Here is a 6,000-nt window from a genome sequence, read left to right on the forward strand (position 1 = left end):
AGAAGCATTGTTACTTTGCTCGCGTGTCCTTAGCTGGCGAAGTTACGGTGACAGGCTGGCGACATGGAGTATAAAGGACGAGAAAGGATCAAAGTGTTAAGCATGACTAAATAAGACTGACATGGGGAGAGAGAGGGTAAAGAGCGCAGCCTTATAGAAGAGAGGCTGGCGAGGATGAGTAGCCAGAATAAAACACCCTATCACTGCAACGCCACCTCATCAGTATCTTTCATGATTCAGCTGGTACATACCCACGTAAATCCTGCTTCATAATAATTCAATCTCTCCACCATCGTCAACACTACAGCTACTGGCCTCACAAAAGAACACAAAACAAATAGGAGCATATCTGTTGTTTGTTATATTGTTATATTGTTAATTAATTAGTTAGTTTAGTTTGTTAGTAATAGTCAGCATACTAGTTACAGTTAGGATCTACAAGCCTGCTGTCTGAAATTTATCCTCACCGCCACAACTATCACAGTCAAACCATATACTGTGATCTATGTAAAGAGATGTACAGGGTAGTAAATGACAAGACCACTGATACAAAAGTTAATGATGGCTGTTAGGAAAAGGCTGGCTGAGGGTTGTTTGGAGTTGTTGTTGTTGTTGTTGTTGTTGTTGTTGTTGTTGTTGTTGTTGTTGTTGCTGTTGTTGTTGTAGTTACTATAATCGTAATAGTAGTAGTAGTAGTAATAGTAGTAGGAGGAGGAGGAGTAATAGTAGTAGTAGTAGTAGTAGTAGTAGTAGTAGTAGTAGTACTTGTTGTTGTTGTTGTTGTTGTTGTTGTTGTTGTTGTTGTTGTTGTTGTTTCATGTGATCATAATTGGATCAGCACATCATTATAATTTCTATTGATGCGATGGTGGTGGTGGTAGTGGTGGTGGTGGTGGTGGTGGGAGTGATGTTGATAATAGCGATGCTGATGATGGTAGCATTAATGAAGGTACGTACAATATAAACATCAACAGAGCTTTAGATCCTAACCTTACCTAACAAGCAGATGTGGTGGTGATGATGGTAGCGGTAGTTGTAGTATTAATCCTGTACATTCAACCTTATTTAATCTAACCTAACAGGAACAGACACTGAAGCCCTAACTACTCGTAAACCTAACTTAGCACTATTCTAACCTAAGCTAACATAACCTAGTCAAACCTAACCTAAACTAATCTAATCTAACCTAACTCAATCGAATCCAGCCTAACCTAACTGAATCTAACCTAACTTAAGCAAGCCTAACCCAATCCAACTTAATCTAATCTAATATAACCAGAACTAACCAATTCTGACCTAACCTAATCTAACCTAACCTAACACACCTTATCTAAACTAACCTAACCTAACCAAATTTGGCCAAACCTAACCTTAACAAACTTAACTTAAACTAACATAATCTAACGTCATCTAACCTAACTTAACCTAAGCTGGCCTACCTAACAGACAGTAGTGATGATGGTGGTGGTGGTGGTGGTGGTGGCGGTTGGATCAGACTGCAGTGTTGCTGATGGTGGCCAGCATCGACATCGGCTTTAACACTCTCTCTCTCTCTCTCTCTCTCTCTCTCTCTCTCTCTCTCTCTCTCTCTCTCTCTCTCTCTCTCTCTCTCTCTCTCTCTCTCTCTCTCTGCAAGCTGCACAGTGTATAATAATTGCCATACATTTATACGTATATTTATACAAAAGACAAAAGTAATATAGAACTTTGATGTGCATTATTGTGTGTGTGTGTGTGTGTGTGTGTGTGTGTGTGTGTGTGTGTGTGTGTGTGTGTGTGTGTGTGTATGTGTGTAAGGGAGGATGCGGCGAAGGACACACACACACACACACACACACACACACACACACACACACACACACACACACACACACACACATGAATATTGCCAAGATAAAGCTTATTTATTTCTTCTTCGTCCCTCCCTTTAATTTTCGCTCCCTTCCAATCACACACACACACACACACACACACACACACACACACACACACACACACACACACACACACACACACACACAGACAGACACACACACACACACACACACACACGTAGATTCCTTCTTTTCCTTCTCTCCATATATATACTCGTATATATATATATATATATATATATATATATATATATATATATATATATATATATATATATATATATATATATATATATATATATATCCCTTACTCCTTTATTTTCTGTACCTTACGTCCACACCCCTTTCTTCCTCCTTTCCTCCTCCTCCTTTTTCTCCTATTTATCTCCCTCTGTAGTAGGCATGGCAGTCTCTACAAACAGCCTTGTACGGAACAACAAGCCTAATGATGTTCCTTGCTCTTCTCTTGTGTTCCTGCTGCTCTTCCTCCTCCTCCTCCTGCTCCCCTTCCTACAGTATCACCTCCCCCAACCTTCCATTACACCCACACCACCTCTTGCCTCCTCTCTCTCAACTTCCCCCGGCCTTATCTCGTCAGGAATTCTGGTCTCCTAAATAGAACAGCAGCTGGCTGAGAATAACATCCTTCCAAAATATCCCTGGACGTTCCCCTTAAGGACGCAATTGGTACGCGAGGAAGGGAGGGAGGGAGGGAGGGATGGAGGGAGGGAAGGAAGGAAGGAGGGAGGGAGGGAGGGAGGGAGAGAGGGAGGGAGGGATGGAGGGAGGGAGGGAAGGAAGGAAGGAGGGAGGGAGGGAGGGAGAGAGGGAGGGAGGGAGGGAGGGAGGGAGGGAGGGAGAGTGTGGGAGGGAGAGAGGGAGAGAGGGAGGAAGGGAGGGAGGGAGAGATAGTGGGAAGGAGGGAGACGGGAGGGACGTCTTGTTGTTGTTGTTGTTGTTGTTGTTGTTATTGTTGTTGTAGTAGTAGTTGTTGTTGTTGTTGTTGTTGTTCTCTCTCTCTCTCTCTCTCTCTCTCTCTCTCTCTCTCTCTCTCTCTCTCTCTCATTTATTCTTTTTTTTTTTTTGCACTTAGAAGTAATGAAATTTGATATTAGAGATTCAGAAGCAATATTCGAAATAATAATCCCCCTCTCTCTCTCTCTCTCTCTCTCTCTCTCTCTCTCTCTCTCTCTCTCTCTCTCTCTCTCTCTCACATGACGCACGTGACTCAAAATATCCCCGTAACTCATCAGCTTCTCCATCAAGGTGAATGTCATTAGTTCTGAAAAGTGCTAATTAAGGCAGAGCGCTACACAAAGCAGAGGCGAACAGCGCACGTAAGACTGCACTGTATTCTCCAACATATCAGGCGTCTTATCTCCGCTACTTTTAACAGGCTCTAGTGGAAGCTGTTAGGGTGTGCCAGTTTTTTTTTTTTTTTTTTTTTTTCATGGTTCTAGCGATATAGTTTAACAAAGGTTTTGTACTGTCACTAGGAAAGGTACTCATGGGAAGCCGTCTAGTCATATTTGTGGCCTTTGTTAATTATGATTATAAATACGAAGCGTTTCAAGGTAAGTGCCCAAGGGTGAAGCAGCATCTAATCAAAGTATTCTTGTAATGTTTACTGGTAATTGACATTTCAGGAATACATTAACCTCCCACTTTCATAAAGTACTGAATGATAAGTAGCAGTACAAAGCGGAAACAAGTCTTACCGGTGGCAGTGCTGGTGAGGAGAGAGAAGACAACATGGCGGAAACACTCCATCTATACGGCCACGAGCAGAGTGACTGGTTCTGTTTAGTAATGAATGTTAAAATAAAATCCTTAGTATATGTATGGTATTGCATGGAATACAGAGGGCTTTTCAAGCCAAAAGGTGAATATAGCGTGAGCTTCCAGAAATTTATTTATTTTTGGAAGTTTAAAGCTAATCGAAAATGAATCGCGAAAATGAAGACGAGCACAAGAGAAACAGAAAGATAGACTGGGGGTGAGAATGAATACTAAGCCTGGTCCAGTAAAGCGGCGAGAGAAGGGGAGACATTCAGATATCCGGCTCAAAGGGGCAATATTCTTACAAAAGTGACATTAGATTGCAAGATACGCAACACTGCACCACAACAGATTTGCAGACCATGGCGCTGTGCTGCAATGTCTTTCATCTTCAAAAGACGTTGGGGAGTGTCACTCAAAGAAATTGGCGAAGCAAATACTGTTTAACCTCGTCCCGATTTATAATGGTGAGACGATGGAGGACAGCGTTTGTTCTGCCCTGGTGACTGAGAGGCAATTCCAACACATGCACGGGCCCACAGCAGCACAGCGGGACATGGAGCAAAGGTGGCAACACTCGGCGCCACGGAGGCTTGTTTAGTGAGACGGAACAACATGAAGTTTCCCACTGAAATATCTGAGAAATTATGTGCCAAGAGGGATAATATAGATGAGTGTTGTTAGGGAAGAAGAGATGAGGTAGTAAGATTATTCTTGTTAAGAGGTAAACTGTCTACTTATTTAATCTATTCAGTTACGTATTTTTTTTTTTTTTTTTTTTTTTAAGCAGTCAAGGTTGTAAGTTACCGTCGGTCCACGTCAGGACAATACATGACAAGTCAGATGGTTTGTGGAAATGTACGGGAGTGTTGGACTTTCTACTGATGATATCGTCGGTTAAATTATGCGAAGAAAAAATAATCGTGTTGTTACCTGCCAAGGACATGCAAGCCTCGTAGACAAATAGGAGTAGAGGGTCCACTGGGGGAAGCTAAAGACTGGCTTACTTGTGTTTATTTATGAATGAGACGAGGGAACGTTTTCAGTAAGTTAAGGCTCAGTTTGTTCGAGGGATAATTAGAAACACCCTCTCAGGCACCGACGCTAAGCTCGTCCTCTCATCCTCGATAAAAGACATTCACTTACGTACTGTTTCCTCAATCAAAATATGTACCATTACTGGCAACAGCACAAATGCAAATAAAAAAAGTAAAGAGGAAAAGAAAGAAAATACAGAATAATGAAGTAAACAATAAAGAGGATAAAAAAGAACATCACTGCATAAAATAAAGAAAAAGTAAAGAAATAGAGAAAAACAAGCAAGGAAAAAAAAAACATGAAGTAAACATAAGAGGATAAAAAAGAGAACATAACAGCACAAAATAAAAATAAAATAAAGAAAAACAAATAAGAGAAATGCAAAATCATAAAGTAAAAAAACAAGGAGGATAAAGGAAAACATTACAGAGATTACGAAACGCTCAAGGATCGATGTCATTCACGTGCCAATGTACGTAGGTTAGGTGGCGGCCGAGCAGACTGTAAACCTGCGGGGGATGGAGGAACGGGAAGAGAAGGCATAGGGGGAAGGAGAGTGGGTGGGAGGGAGGAGCGACGTCTGGCCTTGGAGACTACACACAAGCAAGGGTGGTGGTGATGGTGGTGGTGGGGAAGCAGTTGTTTCTCGCCGAATCTGTAGCTGAGGCAGAGGTGGCTAGTGGCTCCGCTGATCTTTTTCCTTGCACTGCTGCCTTCATTACAAGAGGTCAGATGAAGGGAATGAATGGACAGACGGACAATGCGAGCACTTTCTACTCGATAACACAAAGGAACACAAAGAAAGAACGGACAAAAGAGGATCTGTTTGTCCTTACGAGGCTATTTGTGATAATTTACACTATAATTTGTAATCTGATGTAAGAGATGTAATAAAAAGAAACAATGCAAGCTTTCTACTCCGTAACACAAAGGAACACAAAGAAAGAACATTCAGGCGATGATCTATTGGTCCTTACGAGATTGTTTGTGATAATTTACACTATATAACCCAAGATAGGAGACGCAGGATTGTAAAAACGAAGGATCCTCACCACCAATTCGTCTTTTAATATGAAATTTACTCTTACACTAAAAAGTTTCTTCTATTATCCTTTCATTACTTAGTTGTTTTGTTTGTCTGTCTATCTATCTATCTATCTATCTATCTATCTATCTATTTACTTATCTATCTACCTATCTACCTATCAATATATCCATCTGCTTATCCGTCCTTCTGTCCATTTGTCTATTTTACCCTAACTGTTTGGTGTACGGGAATCGCAGCAAGCACAGATGGAGATGGAATGGT

Source organism: Scylla paramamosain, chromosome 3 (assembly GCF_035594125.1).
Source record: "Scylla paramamosain isolate STU-SP2022 chromosome 3, ASM3559412v1, whole genome shotgun sequence".
In the NCBI taxonomy this organism is placed as follows: Eukaryota; Metazoa; Arthropoda; class Malacostraca; order Decapoda; family Portunidae; genus Scylla; species Scylla paramamosain.